Here is an 8936-nt window from a genome sequence, read left to right as displayed (position 1 = left end):
AAAACCTAGTGGATATTGTGGTTCGGTAATTCGGATTTTAGCTTCCTGAAGCTCTCTGTAGCTCTTCGATACCTCCTCCCGTAGTGCTTCAATTCAGCCATCAGAACCGGCCGGATTGTTAGGTTTTTCATTAGAGATGTTGATGATACTGCTCCTTAGAGGCGAATGAACTGAAAAGTTTAAAGCCTCTTTAATTCAACATCATCATCATCATACTGCTCCCGATTTCCTTTGACGAAATATCCCTCTCGGGATAGTCTCGTTTCGTCCCATTAGAATGCTGGACCGATTCCGCGGATGTTACGGATGTTTTTACTGGATTCAAATCTTACTTAACGTCAATCAAGACCTTTCGGCGAGCCGTCCGGTTTTGATTTCCCGAGGCATGAGAATCGTTGGCCTTTCTGATAGTAAGAACAGCAAAAAATAAACTGTTTTGTGTACTAATTGTATAATCTGGATTCGTTTAAATTTACCTGTTGGTATCAGTTTTCGACGATATTGTACTTCCAAGCCAACGGTATGCACGAAACAATCTGGACTGAAGTGAAGCGAGCAAATGTAAATGTTTTTAGTATTGCTGTTTAGGTCCTGTCCGAAAAATCGAAACCATTTCTTCCGAATGGTCATATCCATCGGGAATCGATGAAAAGATAATTTGTGGGATATGTTTTCATAATTCGAGTTGGACTCGAGCCTGGACATCGATGACGGAACGGTCACGCATCCGAATGCCACACATCGAGCCATAGAGTTGTCTGAAAATGAAAATATTTTATATATATTCCGTCGCAATCGAGCCGCCGTATGGAGACCAAGTTTCAAAAAGCTGCACAGAACCAACACATTCAGAGTACTAATACCGAACGTTAATGGTTCACTACCTTCTCTATCTCACGTATTATTGACGTATTTAAAAAAAAAGTAGCAAAACACGTGATTTTTGCAACAAAGAAAACACTTATTATGAATTGATTTGCGATCGCTGCTTTTCGTCAAAGCTAAGATGTCATAGTTAAGTGAATCGTGTCCTACACACTTCGAGTTCAGGTTACCTTGACATAAACATACCCTGGGCAGCATGATTAGAGGGATGCAAGTTTGACAAAACGATTATGAGCCCTATTATAGAAATCGAGGCGATAAGAATTTTGCTCGTTAGCTCTTTCTTACTATTATAGAAATCGAGCAATTCGATAGCACCGAGCGAGTGATAGCTATCGATGCATGTGTCAGAACTTTTCGAGTTGTTTGGTTCGCTTGTTGCATATCTTCAGAGAATTATTTTGTTTTGGTTTGTGTCCTTGATATTTTCCTTTGGGAAACATTTCAGAAACGCTTAAATATATGCAACTTTCAACACATGTTCGTTTGTTTTGATCAGTATTTGTTTTACGGTGCTGCCAGAATAGTCTATACAAGGTAAGTGTTCAATCCAGCATTAATTATATTAATCATGGGGGCTGTCCACATACCACGTGGACAGAAAAAGCACGATTTTGGACTCCGCCCTCCCCCTCCGTGGACAAGCGTGGACATTTTCATACCCCTCGTCCTGTTGTCCATGTGGACATTTTTCCTTATTTTATTAGAATAATTTAGAAAATAACTGAATTGCGGATAAATCGAATTTCAATTCCATTTAAGGGGGGACCCCTGTCTAAATGGTTGAAGAATAATGAATTTTCGTGATTTTTTTTGGGTTGTTAAGAATAAAATGAAGCGTTTGGATATTTTGGTTATTGTTTAAGGTATATTTGAAGATTTATTTTGCATTTTTTGAGTGCATGAATAATGATTATTACGCTGTTGGCAGCTGGATGCGTAGATGCTCTCTAAAAATCGGTACCATGCTGGTGGTATCAGTTCTGAAGCAACGGGGTGTCGTAGAACAAATTCCAATTAATATTTTGAAACTTTAGGACAATACCTGAAGCGGTTTTTGAAAATTCGGAAAATTCCAAAATGGCGGTCATTTTAGTTAAAAATGAGTTATTTTTCATGCAAAATCACTGTTCCGAAGCTCATAAAAAATCGAAAAAATGAGATATCAAAAAACGGCTAAGTAACGCCTTAGATAATCCGTTTTTACATGCTGGTAAAAAAATTCAGCCAAATCGGTCGAGTAGATCCTGAGATATCGAGACCACCAGTTGAAAAAAACATGATTTCAATAAAAACGCGTTTCGATTTGGCTGAATTTTTTTTCGTTCAAAAAATTCGTACAGCAAAACGGTATCTTATGAAATTATATATCGGAAAATCCTTTTAGTACAACATTTCTGAGGGCATAAGCTTCCCAAAAATGCAAAAAACAAAAATTATATTTTTTTCGATTATTCAGACCAGGGCCCCCCTTAAGTTTATTTTGTTTCAAATTTTACTAGCTGTACCCTGCCATGCTGTAGCACATTGAGGTTTTATGACAGATAAATGAGTAGCAAAACGAATACGGTCCGCATCCGAATAAAAATCATACAATTCCAAAGATTGATCTTGAGTAATCCCAATCGAATAAAAATAAATGGATTCAAAACCATTATCAGATACAGTTTTAGTTCACGATTTTTAAACAAATTCAAAGAAATGTGCTTCCATCACATAGAATGCATATTCAATACTAGAAAATTAATTACGTTCACAGCATAATTTCAGAAGTGTGCTCATTCAATCTGGAAATCTTAAAGGTTCCTGAGGCCTTGGCAGTAGCAACAACAATCTTTGAAGTGGATTGCATATTGAATCATAATATGTATTCCATCAGTGCCGAAGTTTTCGAGTTTTTGAAGCGCACAAAAACGAACAGAACAGTTTTATATGCATAGATTATTTTTTTATCAATTAGAAAGAATTTCAAGAGAAGAAAAGATTAAATAGGGAGCATGCACTGATATCTATTGATCCTTTGTCAAGATTGAGGAGTAAAGGGTCGAAATTTTTAAGGGATTTTGGAACACCTGTAGCTTCGATATAAATTATGACATGAAGATAAAAAAAATACAGCATTTTCAAGCTACAAATTTCTAATTCAGGGATATCGTACGTACATATTTTTAGTGTGATGTGTATAGGCGTTGTAGACAAAAGACATTGTAATAAAAGATATAGCGTTTTTGTTTGCTTTCAAAGTTTCTATAGATTTTAAGCATAAATGCCCAATAACAATCCAATCAACCTGATTGTTTCGCCTTTATTTGGTTCATAGAAAGTTTCAGTAGAACTATTTACTACAGAGGTATTCTCTATCGAATGAAAAATTATCCTTTAATTTTGAATTAGGAATATTTCATGAAATAATGAACGCACAACAAATCGATGGTCCAATATGCCCTCCGCAACCATGAAAATAGTTTATACAAGGTCCAGTTGTGGCTTTGACGGATGCATGATTTTATAACAGTTGAAGTTGAACGACTTTATACTCTTGCTTGGAGATTTCAATTTACCAGGTATCGGCTGGACCCAATGTGCTTCGAAATATCTGTATCCTGTTTATTCAAAGTCTACTATGAACCGCTTGAATGAGCGTCTATTAGATGGGATTAGTACCGCTGGATTGTGTCAGATGAATGAAATCCTTAACGATAACCACCGCACGCTCGACCTATGCTTCGTAAGCTCGGAAATCGTTCACAGCACAGTTGTAACCCAAGCACCTGCTCCTCTGCTGAAGTTTTGTCGTCATCACCCTCCGCTTCTGGTTTCTTTATCTGCTCCGTTTCCTGTTGTTTTTGTTTGCACCGCAGAGTCAACATTTTATGACTATCGGAGAGCTGATTTCTCATCAATGAATGGTTTTTTCCGTAGCATCGATTGGAATGAAATTTTGAAGGACTGTGATATCGACATATCAACGTCTTCCTTGTCCAATGTGCTGCTTTACGCAATCGAACAGTTTGTTCCTAAGAAGAAAGCCAGTAAAATAGTTAGCCCTCCATGGACAAACAGGAACTTAAAACGATTGAAATCCATGAAAAGATTTTACTTAAGGAAATTTTCCAAACATCGCGATTGTCTATGGAGGGACCGTTATTCTTCTGCAAATAGGAATTACAAACGACTGAATAATGCTTTATACGCCGCGTATCTCAGCCGCATCCAAACAAATCTGCGTGCCAACCCAAGAGGATTCTGGAAACACGTTGATAGTCTAAGAAAAGAATCTGGTCTACCTACAGTCATGACGCGTGACAACATTGAAGCGAACACTACAGAAGATATTTGTGAACTATTTCGGAATCAATTCAGTGGCGTTTTCGTTAGCGAAAGTCTCAGCAATGATCAGGTCTCTGCAACTGTGACCAGTATACACCCTGCCTGCCATCTATCGCAGCCTACCCTGTAATAAACTCAAAATCTGTAGAAAAGGCTTGCGGTAATCTGAAGAAATCTACTAATGCTGGACCCGACAATATCCCATCTGTAATTTTGAAGATGTGCTCTAACAGCCTCTCGTTACCGCTGAGCATCTTGTTCAGCCGCTCCATCCTTAGTGGTACCTTTCCGAATGCATGGAAAAAATCATTCATCTTTCCTGTTTTCAAAAAAGGATGCAAGAAGGATGTTAAGAATTATAGAGGAATCGCATGCCTATGTGCTATCTCCAAGCTTTTCGAGGTTATTGTGTTAGACTTAATTTCTCATGCTTGCAATAATTACATCGCCGAGGAACAACACGGCTTCCTGCCCAAACGATCAACTGCAACAAATCTTGTTTTGTATACCTCGTTCATAGCTCGTTCACTTGAAAGGAGACAGCAGATCGACGCAATATACACTGATTTCTCTGCTGCGTTTGACAAAATCAACCATAACATCGCTGTAGCTAAGCTTCAGCGCCTTGGTTTCAACGGCTCTTTTCTCAGCTGGCTACGTTCTTATCTAACCGACCGTGTCATGTCGGTGAAGATCGGTGATACCCTATCTACTCCATTTCCTGTAACATCCGGTGTTCCGCAAGGGAGTCATTTTCATACGCAGATGATTTCAAATTATTCCTTCCTGTGAATTCCACTGTAAACGCCGAGTTTCTTCAAAAACAGTTGGATATTTTCGACGAATGGTGTGTGATTAACAGAATGACTCTAAATCCATCGAAGTGTTCTGTGATATCGTTTTCCCGCAAGCGCTCTTCAATAATCTTCGATTATAAGCTGCATGGTGTGATATTGGAACGTGTCAACACCATTAAAGACCTTGGCGTCATGTTGGACTCCAAACTGACATTTCGTACCCACATTTTCTACATCACTTTCAAAGCATCCAAATCGCTTGGCTTCATTTTCCGTGTTTCAAAGCAGTTTAAAGATGTGCATTGCATAAAGGCACTCTACTGCGCATTGGTACATTCAATTCTCGAGTACGCTTGTGTAGTATGGTCACCATACTACCAAAATAGCATTCAGCGAATCGAATCAATTCAACGGAAATTTGTCCGATTCGCCTTGCGCAATTTGCCGTGGAATGATCCTCTCAATCTTCCAAGCTATGAGGACCGTTGTAGACTGATTGGGTTGGACTTATTACGTTCTCGAAGAGATGTTGCCAAGGCCCTATTTACGTCAGATTTGATTTTATCAAACATTGATTGTCCTGAACTTCTTCGGTTGATAAATTTCAACATTAGCCGGCGTTATTTGCGTACCAATAATTTCTTGTTCCTCCCATCATCACGCACTAATTACGGTTATAATGAACCCGTTTCTAGTATGTGTCGTGTGTTTACCCGATGTAGTTCCTGTTTCGATTGTCATCTTTCTCGTTCGTCCCTTAAAGCTCTGTACTCTGTAGTCCTCACATAGATTTAGTTTTCCAATAAGTTAGTTTTAAGAAGTATTTGTAGATTAGTAGTAAGGTCGATCATTAGGGCACTTATGTAAAGCCTGTTGACGTTTTTGAATAAATTAAATGAAATTAAATTAAATTAAACAGAGTTATAGCGTTTCAAAAATCACTCAAAATTTTCGATGTTGCATTTTGCTCCTCTATTTTTGACGTAGGACTACGTCTAACCGGAAGATATAGGGGGTGAAACGAAAATCTAGGCACTGAACAAGTAGGAAAAAAATGCAAGATTTGGAACGCTTATAACTCGAGCATTTCTCAATAGATCGCAAAGATTTTTGCATCAATTGATAGGAAATATATCTACGCATCTATCATAACGAATAACATTTCATTTTTCTTGAGATAAATAATTGAATAATTGTGAAATATCAAGCATTGTCAAAATGCACTATGTGCCCATTTTTGATTGGTCCATTTTGTGCTCCTCAAATCGCCCCGCTCCGCTGCCGTAACGATCATTCTCATTCAAACCGTACACCACATCGGTTCGCATCACCACACATCAACAAACCAACCCAAGCAGCCATGTCTGGTCATGGTAAAGGAGGAAAAGTGAAGGGAAAGGCAAAATCCCGCTCGAACCGTGTTGATCTGGAGTTCCTCGCGAGGGTAGCAGTGTACCAGTCCACCTAGCCGGCGTTATATAGTTTCGGCCGCCGAAGTGATCGAGCTGGCAAAGCTGCTCGCGACGATAAGAAAACCCGCATTCGGAACAGAACACATTCGGTTCGGTGGACATCAAGACAACAGGCAGTTGCAGCGAGTGGCGAGTGGCAAACGCAATCGCAAAACGGCATCAGGTAGCACAAGAAAAAAGTTTGTTCTTTATACAAACTGCTTTGGTGGCAAATCCAGAACAAGGCGGCATCGAGGGCGTTCGAAATGGTTTTTTTCAAAACCACGAGTACTAAGTTTTCTAAATTGGAACCATTCCATAAAACAAGGCGCTTTTCAGGGCCATTAAACCTTCCCAAAAAAAAGTTTAGGAAATACAGTGCAATGCTTTCTAAAACATTATCCAAAATAATAATAAAACACAAATTGATTTTTTCATAATTTGTTTGCCAGGATCTGATGAGTATGTGAATTTGGCAGTTGTTCTGAGCTTATTGATTTTCACCAATTCTTAAATTGTTTCCAGATTGAAAGTACAGTAATTTACAATTAGATGGACATTTAGCTAATTGGACGGACATGTAATGCGACATATTTAGTTGGACATTTTTGTAAACATAGAGTTCGGGGTCCAAATTATGACCCCACATTGAAAGTTGACACTGTACCACTGTCATCGCAAATGTTCAATTACAGGATAAAATTACCTCCAATCCGATACAGAGTGGTGGTAATGCGACGTGCCATTGAATGTAATTTACTGTAAAATATGTCACAAGCTGGATGGGAAGAAATTTTCCAACTGTGAAAGCTGTGCCGAGTGGCAAACGCAATAGCTAAACAGGAAGGTTTAACCGAACAAGATGGGAATATCGAGTGATAACAAAAACACAACACCAAAGGTTCTTTTCAGAACCATCAACATATTCATAAATAGTAAACAGTAAACTAATCCATGTTTCAGGTAGATAGGTAGGTATTCACGTAGGAGAAGAAAATAAAACAATATATTTAAAATATATATTTAACAAAAGCCTTTGTATAGTCCTACGTCACTCCGGTTATGTCCCCGACATTACTCACCCGTCTTTTATTTTTTGTCGAGTGTAGTTCTTCGCCCACTTCGGAATACGATCGGGCACAGGAAATGTCGGTTCACTTACACACTCGATTCACTTTTAGTCGTCAGCGCAATACGAAACTGCTGATCCGAAATATTTAGGTGATAGAGGATCATAAGAAATCTTCCACGCCTATGGTCAAATCTCAACAACGAAAGAATTATTGAACTTTACCTCGAGACCGGTTTTTACCTTAAACTGACTTTAATTCGAGAAGTACGCTGCTTATCACAATTCATTTGCTTCTATTTGAGGAAATTTTGCATAAAATTCTGTTGTGAAACATTCAAATTAGTGGAAGATAACAAGAATGATAACAGTGTGGTGTCAAGGAAGGAATTGTAGAGTAACCACTCTACAATTAATTTAGCTTTAATTTAGTTGATAGAACCAATCCAGTTTATCATGCACTTTAGGAAAATTACAGAAAACTCAATATTTTAAATTTGTTCTTTTCGCTACATCTAAGTTACTTGGTTTCATTAACTTAAATGTTCTACAACTGCATTCAACGTAAAATTTTTCAAATGAGCAACATAATTATTCTAAGAAGTGTACTTTCTAAATTTTAGTCAGTTTAAGACATAAAATTAGGCTCAAGAAAAGTTCAACAATGTCTTAGTGTCTAGTGATGCATGGACATCTCATGCAAATATAAATATTGATTCCTAGAAATTAAAATTTAATTTAATTAAATTAAATTAAAATACTTTATAAAACTGATTTCACACGCAATTCTGTAAGAGAAACTATACAGACATTATTAATGTATAGAAAATTATATTTGATGAAAAATAAATTACTCATATCATGAAATTTCAACTCATAATGGTTGAGATTTCATGATATGGATCGTTTAATTTTAATCAGTTTTGGACTATAAAGGTCTATGCATACCCCGTAACTACCAAAGTTTGATCATAGGAAATAGTTTGGTCTTTCACAGTTTACGTGAAATATTTTTATAATACAGATTTCACTGACGATCAATGATCAATGAAAAAATATATGAAAATTTGACCGGGCAGTTCTCTCATGTGGCTCAATCCGTTTTTCGATAAATAAGGAGTTTTGAAATTTATGAATATATGTTAATCAAATTCGTTTTGAATGTATAGGAGGTTGTATTTAAAAAAAAACCTGTCCACGTGGACCCAGTCTGTACCCCCTCCCCCCTCTCCTTGGACAAGCGTGCACATTTCCCTACCCCCTACCCCCCCTAAAGTTGTCCACGTGGTATCTGGACAGCCTCATGTTATAATTTACAATGCAGAACTTACTTCCAGAGCATATTTCAGTGGCTGAAAATGAGTGGACAGACAAATCACCGACAGTTTGAACGACTCGTTGAAC

The sequence above is a fragment of the Toxorhynchites rutilus genome, chromosome 3 (assembly GCF_029784135.1).
Source record: "Toxorhynchites rutilus septentrionalis strain SRP chromosome 3, ASM2978413v1, whole genome shotgun sequence".
Lineage (NCBI taxonomy): Eukaryota > Metazoa > Arthropoda > Insecta > Diptera > Culicidae > Toxorhynchites > Toxorhynchites rutilus.
Note: the sequence above shows the minus strand (reverse complement) of the source record.